The following is a 10,990-nucleotide window of genomic DNA, read 5'->3' as shown; positions in this document are numbered from 1 at the left end:
TTTATTAAAATGGGTACAATGGTCAGTTCATCTCTTTTGATCACATTGTGTATTTAGGAACTTCTGTTTACTAGATATGTTAGCCCTTATGTCTTTCCTTATTTGTGCATCTTGTTGCCTTTGTTCAATGGGCATTCTAGCCCTGTTGTGGGTGCTGGATGCCAGACGTTTCTTTGTTTTACTGTATGTAAAGATTACATTACATAGAATAATTACGGTTAATTATCTTCAACTTATTAAAACAGAAATCAAAGCTTTATAATACAGGTGATAATATCATTTAGCACTATGGTAGCTGTAAAGGTTTTATTGTGTTTTATATAATAGGAGTACTAAAAATAATGACCGGTTGCTTCAGCTAAACATCATTTTAATACAACTCTGAGTGTATTAAGATGTGATGCTAAGGAACTTCCAGGGAACCAATACTTATCCCAATAGCATTTTACCAGAACCTAGAACAAATCCTACATACATTAATATATACACATTTTTTCCTTCATTTTTAGCCAATACATCTACCAGTAATTCAAGATTACAGGAAACAGTGGTTTACAAAGTTTTTGTTTTTTTCATAATTTCTTGTGTGCCAGATAGATTTTATGATGCTGATCACAGAAATGTTAATTTTCCTGTCACGCAAGGTTTTTGTGAAACAGATAATTTTATAATATAAATTATGACATTTTCAAATCAGGGTGTTTTGCATAGTCATGGGTATTCAGGTTTAGCTGCCTGACAGTAGCACATAATTTTCCATGGTCAAATTCATTATATTTTACAGTCATAATCAATGGAATTTACACTAATGACTCGCTTACCTAAAATACTGCAAGAAAATCTGTCTGCTCATGTGTGCTTGGTCTTTAAGTATTTGGCTTGCTTCCACGGCAACACAACCCTATATATACCTAGTAGCAGTAGTGAGTAGTAGCTGCAGTCTTTCTAACTGATGTCCGTGTCAATGAGTATTACATTAGAAATAAAACTGTTTAGTTCCAAGGCCATGAATTTAATTTCATATATTTTCTGAAATGTTGCACCAATGTCACAATAGCCATGACACCTTTTGTTACATCTGCGGCGAGTTTACTTTGAAATCACAAAAATGGAGAATGACCGCACTCATAAAGAAGGCATATGAGTTATACTTCAGGAGCAAAATTGGTGACCAGGACAAAGTATGGGTTCCTTGTATATGTTGTATGTCTTGCGCTACAAGTCCGCAAGCTTAGCTGAAGGGTGTGCATCCATCCATGCCATTTGCCATTCCAATGATATGGAGGGAGCAGAAGAATAATGTAACTGATTGTTATTTCTGCATGACAAATGTCTCAGGATTTTCTTCCAAGAACAGGAAGTTTGAGTACCCAAACCTTGTCTCTGCAATAAGACCAGTGCCACACATTCCTGTTTCAAAACTGCCAGAGTTGTAGACGCTTGAGGGCAAGGAGACAGAGATGGACACCAATGCAGACGGAAGCTGCTGCAGCTGCTGACGATCCAGATTTTGAGCCATCAACAACCAGCAGTCCTCATTTAATTTCTCCGAGCTCAACAATCTTGTCAGAGATTTGGATTTATCGAAGAGTCAGGCAGAACTGGTTGGATCAAGGTTGCAAGGATGGAACCTGTTCTAACCAGGTTCAAAAATGTAAGTATTTCACCGCTGTTGTGAAGATCTGATAAAAAATTCTTCAGACAAGCTGACAATCTAACCTTCTGCAAGGACACTGATGGATTGCTTTCTGCTCTCGGATGTGAACATCATCCAAAAATGGCGACTGTTTAGTGACTCATAATCGTTAAATTTGAAGGTCATTTTGCTGCAAAATGGCAATATCTACCCTTCCATACCTGTCACATGCCATTCTTATGAAGGAAACGTATGAGAACATACAGCTGCTGCTGAAACACATTCAGTACTCAAAGTACAACTGGAATATATGGGGTGATCTTAAGATGGTTGCAGTTTTACTCAGTCTGCAGCTTGGATACACTAAGTACTGTTGTTTTTCTTTGTGAGTGGGACAGCCAAGCAAAAGATTCCAATTATGTGATAAAGGATTGGCTACCTTTCAGTAAATTGGTCCCAGGGCAGAACAATGTTGCACATGACCCACTGGTTGATCTAAAGAACACATTTCTTCTCCCTTTGCACATTAAACTTGGGCTAATGAAAAACTTTGTTAAGGCAATGAGCAAGCAAAGTGAAGCCTTTACATACTTCTGACAGATATTTCCAAGAGTGATGCCAAGACAAAAGAAGGTGTTTCCGTTGGAAACATCCAAGACATGATGAAGGATAGTCACTCTGATGGCCTTCTGCAGGGTGATGACCGTATCACATGGACTGCCTTCAAAAATGTAATTTCTAACTTTCTGGTCAACTACAAGGCACCAAACTACATCAAATAATTTGAAAGTCTCCTCAAAGTCGATGAACTGCAATATGTCACTAAAGATACATTTAATTCATTCCGAATTGGCCTTCTTTCCAGCCAACCTTGGTACCGTCAGTGAGGAACATGGTGAAAGGTTTCACCATCACATTACCGACATGGAGAAACGCTAGCAGGGAAAGTGAAGCCCGTCTATTCTGGGAGCCACTAATAAGCAAAGCATCAGAGAGTGACTGCAAATGAAAATCTGCAGTAAAACATTTTTAATTGTCTATCAAGTTCTGTACGCTGCAATATTGTAGGACAGTCTTATGCCACTTAGATGATACAATGTTAAATGCGTAATTGCAGTATTCTTGAAAACCCTATGTGATACAGAAATTACAAATACATATTTGTGTTTAGCGTGTAAAAATCTATTAGTTTCATCAATAATTGTAGAGAAAACAAAATTTTACATAAAATTTGTTGTCCAGTGAAACCAGTGCGCAATCTAAGCAGTACTGGGTACAAAACAAAAATCATGTCTTGACTTCACTCAGACACTGTCTAGGCTAAATTTTGAATTTTTAGAGGTATAAGGAAGCAGTGCTAACTTAACACACCACTCTTCTGCCATGGTATGGCACCTGTCAACCAAGAGTTCTACACTGGAGTCAAGAAATAGAGCACAGGAACAAAGAAAGAGTAAAAATAACAAAACCTAAGCCCCGATGGCCTAATTGTACATTGGAAGACCCACAGTACCATATATACAAATTTCTCTCTTTGTCTCACCCCTAGAATTCCTTCTTTTTTCTCTCCTTCAATTATTGTCTCGAACCAAGAATTGCTTTCTTTTTTCTGTCCTTTCCTCCCTTAATTGAGCCTTATTCTCTTAACTACCCCTCAACTCCAAGCGTAAGAAGGGGCTATAAAGCCCAGGGCCAGCAACACATCTTCCAAATTCATTTCAGGTTACCTGGTATCATTTCAAAACCCTGATGCAGCCTTGGAAGAGTACCAGATTGGTTGACCGCCCCAGTACTCTTATGGACTTATGCTAGCCTACCTTCGAGGATTGTGGAACTGCTTATAAGATTAATAAATCCATTTATATTGATTACCTTGTTGTTTTTGTGTATCCTTTTTCACGAATGATGATTTTGCCCCAAATTTTCTATTTTTTATTTTTAATATATTCTTTAAGTAAGTAATAAGAAGAATATGATTAGTAAAATGAGAAATATTTACAGAAGAACCACTTATAAACATGTGTTAGTGTCTTAGAGACCTATTGGCTAAGATTTTGGACTTTAAAATACAAAGCTACAGACTCAAATTATCATCATTAATTCAAAGATTGGCCTTGGGTAATATGTATACTGTAAACAATTGTTTTATACTGCAGTATGAAGTGCCCTGGGATAGTGTTTGCTATTTAAGATTAATGTATGTAGAGTATACTGAAACTATTAATAAACCCTCTTAAACCAGTTTGAGTTCTTGGAGCCAGAGTGTAAATTAGATCTGTTTGAGGCTCCAGTCCAAAGCAGAGCCCATTTCACCAAGCTAAATTAGGGACTTGGGAGGAAAACCAGTTTAGCTACTTAGAAATTGTTTGTTCTTTATCAACAAAATTTTGCCATCTGTATGGAAAAATTAAGCAAGACTTTCATTGATGGTCAACCCTTCATCTCACTTTAGCTGGAAGAATTGACATTGTTAAGATGAATATCCTTCCTAAGCTTCTCTTTTTATTTCTAAATATTCCAATATACATCAATAGTTCTTTTTTTAATAAATTAGATTCAACCATAACCTCATTTATTTGGAACTCAAAACATCCACGTATCCAAAGGGCGACCCTACAAAGACCTAAGGCAGAAGGCGGCATGGCTCCACCTAACTTTCAATTTTATTACTGGGCAGCAAATATAGAAACTATAAAAACCTGGACATGGACACAAATAGATGAACATACACAGGCTTAGTCCGCAATAGAAATAAAATCCTACAGTACTTCTTTATATTCCTTGCTTTGCACCCTAATACTGTAAATACAAGTTATCACCAATATACTAACAACCCAATTGTGCTTCACTCACTCAGAATACGTATGCAGTTTTTAATGTCTGGAAAACATTCGGGATTAAATCACTTAGAGATCTGTACATAGAAAATGACTTTGCATCCTATGAACAATAACACTCCAAATTTAACTTTACAGCAACACATTTCTTTCATTACCTTCAAATCAGAAACTTTGTTAAACAAAACCTACCCAATTTTCCTTACCTCCCACCAACCTCTATGCCGGAAAAAATATTGATCTGTCTTGAGGACTCAGACAGCATTTCCATAATATATAAAACCATTCTACAATCCCTCCCTTTCAAAGATCCAAGAGGACAGTGGGAAAAGGATCTCTCACTCAACATCTCAGAAATGGAGTGGAAAGTAACAATGCACAGAATTCACTTGAGCTCCATATGTGCAAAGCATAGAATTATTCAACTCAAAATGATATATCAAGCGCATCTCTCTCGTTTAAAAATTGAACAAAATGTTTCTAGGAATGGTGATAACACACATCAACAAGAAAAAGCAAATCAAATGAAATGACTGAGGTTTAAATTTGACATGATCAGGCAGGATCCTCACTAATGATGTTCTGATCATTTGCACATGGGCTGGTGCACCTAATTCTAGTTTTAGGCATTTAAGGTAGTGAGGGTTGTATTTACATTTTCCATATGTACTTCGTGTTGTGGTGTAGGAACAACAACATTAAACTCAACATCAGCAAGACAAAAGAGCTCGTGGTGGACTTTAGGTGTACCAAGGAGCCTCCGAGACCTGTCATCATGCAGGGGGAGGACGTGGGAGTAGTGCAGAGCTAAAAGTACCTAGGGGTCCATATAAGCTACAAAATGGACTGGTCTGACAACACAGTGGCATTGTATAAGAAGGGCCAGACCAGACTACACTTGCTAAGGAGACTCAGGTCTTTTTATGCATGCAACAAACTACTGGAAAAGTTCTATTAGTCCATAGTAGCCAGTGTGATAGTGTATGCTGTGGTCTCCTGTGGAAGCAACTTCAGGAAAGCCTGTGCCATCATGAGGGCAAACCCTAAACAAACTGGAAGCTGTTGTGGAAAAACAGATAATGGGAAAACTGGATGCCATCATGAAAAATCTCCTCCACCCCGTCCAGGAGGCGCTTTCTTGGAGCATTTTTAGCCACAGGCTCATTCCACCATGGTGTGATAATAAGCGCCTCCTGGTGTCTTTTCTGTCCACTGCCATCAGGCATTTCAATGCTTCATCCCAGGGCACTCATTAAGTTTATGTTGAAACACCATTTTGAAATATCTGAACAATATTTATTTTTTTATTTATTTACATATCGATTGTTTGATTGGCTGTATTATTTGTCCTGTGAGTCTGCATCCTTGTTCTTATGTTTCTGATACTTTTTGCAGTGAATTTCCGCTAGGGATTAATAAAGTTTATCTAATATAATGTGGAATGATGTTTGTTATATTATATCACCCTTATCTATAGATACTGTCTAAATGAAGATCAAATCTTTATATGTCCACATATGTTAAAAAAGAAAAAACATTTCATGTGATATACTTACTTTTTTAACACAACTGTTTGTGTACATATTTAAAGTGGCTGTTGGGTATATAAGTTCGGTGTATACCTCACGTCATTAATAAGTAACAATAAACTTTAAACATTATATTTTTGTATAACTAATTTTTATTTAACGAACAATACTGACGTGATGAGTGGCGAGTTTATTTTTAACGCGTCAAGCCTAAGAGTTTTGCCGACATAAAAGAATCTCGGCTTCGTAGACGTCGCCTTTAAGCGCGTGCGCCCTTAATTTACCAGCTGACCCTATTCACTGTTAAGTTCAGCGGTTGATGCAGCTCAGGATACGAAAACACATCAAACGTTTTTAGATGTATCTATTTTGGTGAGTTTTTTGTTTTTGTTTATTTTTCACACATTGGAAATTACCTGTTTTATTAAGTTGTAACGTGTACACTTAGTAAATACCAGGGATGGGCAAGTCCGCATTATTGGACTGTCACATTCATAGTGAAACCTTGTTTACGCTGGGGAGGGGGGGTGAAGAAACACAACGTGAAGAAAGGGTTAAATCCTGTCCTGTGACTAAAGTGATTTATTTCTCATTTTTGTTAATCAGATACATATCGCATTAGGCAGCGTTTTCAAGGGCCTACGTAATGACTCTCGAGTATGTGGACTATTAGTTACTCGTGTTTTTCTAACAAGGGATTTATTGTTGGTTTTGTAACCGGGCATATTTCTCAAACTAAATTTAAATTTCGCTTTGTTGAAGGTTGGAATTTTGCTGAGTTTCCGCGGTAGTGAATGAAGAGCACTGTGCGACTGTCAAGTTGTTTTGCGGGACTTTATTGTGGCGCGTGCTTGCTCGGGTGGTGGCTGCCAAGTCCGCCCTTGTGTCTCCGGAGGACGCAATTTGGAGCACTCGCAGTTGACCTGGACAGTCGGCTAATCAGACAGCTTAACGTCTGCCGACGGGCTGTGTCCATATCCAGAGTAGCAAACGTTCGGTGTTAAAACCATGATCCTATTACTTTTGCAGTTGGCACCTGCCTAATTCCTATTTAATAATACGAGCTGTACTTGAGCAAAGACCGTCAGATGAAGGTGTCTCAGAGAGCAACTATCCATTTGGAATTCTTCCGTATAGCTTCATTCTTCGGGCTGCCAGAAAACGCATAACCGGATTCAAGAATCAAAGTGCGGGCGTTCAGTGCATTACACTGAGAAGAGACTTAGAAGAATAATTAACGGCAGTCCCCAGTTTAATTACCTGGCTAAGGTGATTGAAATACTCAGTTTCAGCACGATCAGTGTTAATCAATCTACAGTGCATCCGGAAAGTATTCACAGCGCATCACTTTTTCCACATTTTGTTATGTTACAGCCTTATTCCAAAATGGATTAAATTAATTTTTTCCCTCCGAATTATACACACAACACCCCATAATGACAACGTGAAAAAAAGTTTACTTGAGGTTTTTGCAAATTTATTAAAAAAAAAAAAAAATTCGAGAAATCACATGTACATAAGTATTCACAGCCTTTGCCATGAAGCTCAAAATTGAGCTCAGGTGCATCCTGTTTCCCCTGATCATCCTTGAGATGTTTCTGCAGCTTAATTGGAGTCCACCTGTGGTAAATTCAGTTGATTGGACATGATTTGGAAAGGCACACACCTGTCTATATAAGGTCCCACAGTTGACAGTTCATGTCAGAGCACAAACCAAGCATGAAGTGAAAGGAATTGTCTGTAGACCTCCGAGACAGGATTGTCTCGAGGCACAAATCTGGGTAAGGTTACAGAAAAATTTCTGCTGCTTTGAAGGTCCCAATGAGCACAGTGGCCTCCATCATCCGTAAGTGGAAGAAGTTCGAAACCACCAGGACTCTTCCTAGAGCTGGCTGGCCATCTAAACTGAGCGATCGGGGGAGAAGGGCCTTAGTCAGGGAGGTGACCAAGAACCCGATGGTCACTCTGTCAGAGCTCCAGAGGTCCTCTGTGGAGTGAGGAGAACCTTCCAGAAGGACAACCATCTCTGCAGCACTCCACCAATCAGGCCTGTATGGTAGAGTGGCCAGACGGAAGCCACTCCTTCGTTAAAGGCATATGGCAGCCCGCCTGGAGTTTGCCAAAAGGCACCTGAAGGACTCTTGGACCATGAGAAAGAAAATTCTCTGGTCTGATGAGACAAAGATTGAACTCTTTGGTGTGAATGCCAGGCATTACGTTTGGAGGAAACCAGGCACCGCTCATCACCAGGCCAATTCCATCCCTACAGTGAAGCATGGTGGTGGCAGTATCATGCTGTGGGGATGTTTTTCAGTGGCAGGGACTGGGAGACTAGTCAGGATAAAGGGAAAGATGACTGCAGCAACGTACAGAGACCTCCTGGATGAAAACCTGCTCCAGAGCGCTCTTGACCTCAGACTGGGGTGACGGTTCATCTTTCAGCAGAACAACGACCCTAAGCACACAGTCAAGATATCAAAGGAGTGGCTTCAGGACAACTCTGTGAATGTCCTTGAGTGGTCCAGCCAAAGCCCAGACTTGAATCCGATTGAACATCTCTGGATAGATCTTAAAATGGCTGTGCACCAACACTTCCCATCCAAGCTTTAGAGGTGCTGCAAAGAGGAATGGGTGAAACTGGCCAAGGATAGGTGTGCCAAGCTTGTGGCATCATATTCAAAAAGACTTGAGGCTGTAATTGCTGCCAAAGGTGCATCAACAAAGTATTGAGCAAAGGCTGTGAATACTTATGTACATGTGATTTCTCAGTTTTTTTATTTTTAATAAATTTGCAAAAACCTCAAGTAAACTTTTTTCACGTTGTCATTATGGAGTGTTGTGTGTAGAATTCTGAGGAAAAAAATGAATTTAATCCATTTTGGAATAAGGCTGTAACATAACAAAATGTGGAAAAAGTGATGCACTGTGAATTCTTTCCAGATGCACTGTATATACTCACTTCTGTGCTGTTTGTCCTGCACGTTTACTAGGCAGGTGAGAAAACATTTCAAAGCAATTATGTGCACCAGTTTATTTTTAAACCAACATAAGTCAAATGGTGGAAATACAAAACTGGACAAGATCTCTTGTTCTGTCATACGCACCCATATTCCAGCAAGTTAAAGTCAGTGGTTCTCCTAATGCACGTTTTTGCAATGTAGGAGAAAAATGCATGAGGAACACCTCACCAGTCTGGTTTCAGGGCACTGCACTGCTTTGCATAACTAATAATATGCTTATGGCAACAGACTCTGGGCAAACCAGCACACTAATTCTGTTCGACCCCAGTGCAGGATATTCTATTGTCAAGAATGAAGAACATTAAGAGTATCGGGGGCACTGCCCTCCAGTGGTTTAAGTCCTATCTGACCAATAAGCATTTTTACGTTTTTTTAGTCTTGGCAACAGCAGGATCTACTCAGCTTCAGTCACAGAAGGAGTTCCTCAATGCTCAATCCTCAGGCATCTGCTGTTTTGCATCTACACTCTTCCTGTTGGCCATATTATTTGCAGCTTTGGACGGGCAGTCATTTTATTGTGGATGAGTCTCAGATGTTCTCAGTTGTTAAAAGTGGGGCATAACTATTTAAAATGAAACTGCAACAAAGCTGAAGCCATACTGATTGGCATTAAAGCTCAACTTAAGAAAAAGAGCTTCTTTTCAATCACTATTGGTGTTGAAATCATCACACCTTCCACAAAGAATCTGTCATTTTTGATTCCTCCCTTTAATTACTCTACTCACATAAACCACATTAAGAGACCTTCTTTCTTCCACCTCTGTAACTTATGCTGTGTTTCCTCATTGCATCCCTTTTTTAATGTTGAGGAATTTGTCCATGCCTTTATTGCATCTGATATCGACTACTATAACTACCTGCTCACAGGTGTTCCTCTAATCTGTTATCATAGCTCCAGTTTGCTTCAAAACTCTGTTGCACGAGTCCTTACACAGGTCCATAGCAGCAAGCACATAAGATTAAATATATATTCACAACCTATAAAGCTTTAAATAGCCTCACACTGGACAACATGAGTAACCTCCTCCATCACAGTGTTCCTTTGGGGTGGAGTGGTGGCTCTGAAGCTAAGGATCTGTGCTGGTATCCAGAAGGTTGCCGGTTCAAATCCCCCTCACTGCCAAAAACAGATCCTACTCTGCTGGGCCCTTGAGCAAGACCCTTAACCTGTAATTGCTCCAGGGGTGCAGTGCAATGGCTGACCCTGCACTCTGACCCCAAAGGGGTATGCAAAACCTAACAAATTCCTAATACAAGAAATTGTATAAGGCGAAATAAAGAACAAAAAAAAAAAATCCACTGATTCTGGCAACCTTCTTGTGCCCCAAACTAATCTGTGCCCTTTAGGTGATGTAGCCTTCAGGTCTATAGTGCCAGGAGTTTGTAATGACCTCCCAATCAGCTGACATGATTCATTCTTTTGAAAAGCAACTTAAAAACTCATTTGTTCAGGAAGACGTTTAACTTACCCTGACTTTCAGACCTTCCTTTCAGTTTACCCTCTCTGTCCAGGTGCGCAAGATGATTTGAATATGTATCACAAATTATTTTATTTGTTCAGGGTTTTCTTGTAGTATTTGTATTTTATATTGGTTTATTGTCTCTTATTCTGATTCAACGCTTTGTTTTATGTATTAAAATAAAACACTTTATTTAGTGTTTTATGCTGATATTATTTTGCATCCAATGTTGTGTGTTTGATAATTTGTTTTCTGCTTTTTTCCATATCATTATAAATCTCTGTGAATAACTTTGAGCATGGGAAAAGTGCTTATATAAATGTATTAATTTTAATATACAACCTTCATACAAGATTGCGACAGTCTGGACAGTTGGCAAGCTTGATTGCCTTGTGAAAACTCCCCTAATGAAGAATTCAGTTGAATAAGATTGTTGATCTTTTTTGACTGATTGGTCTTTTTAAAACAACTTCTTCCAAACTTGTGTAGTCCTACTGTTTTACCATAA

At 39.0% G+C, this 10,990-nt stretch overlaps 1 protein-coding gene across 1 annotated transcript in view; it reads left to right on the top strand.

Moving 5' to 3' along the window:
- The first annotated feature begins 6,271 nt into the window (after positions 1-6,271).
- The window catches only part of LOC114661833 (transmembrane protein 243-like), a 32,714-nt gene continuing 27,995 nt past the window's right edge, over positions 6,272-10,990 (top strand). Inside the window, exon 1 of the mRNA XM_028815047.2 lies at positions 6,272-6,374. The gene's annotated coding sequence lies outside the window, so the exon portion shown is untranslated. The remainder of the gene's footprint in view (positions 6,375-10,990) is intronic.

The sequence above is a fragment of the Erpetoichthys calabaricus genome, chromosome 1 (genome assembly GCF_900747795.2).
Source record: "Erpetoichthys calabaricus chromosome 1, fErpCal1.3, whole genome shotgun sequence".
NCBI classification, from domain to species: Eukaryota; Metazoa; Chordata; class Cladistia; order Polypteriformes; family Polypteridae; genus Erpetoichthys; species Erpetoichthys calabaricus.
This window is presented reverse-complemented; position numbering and strand designations above follow the sequence as displayed.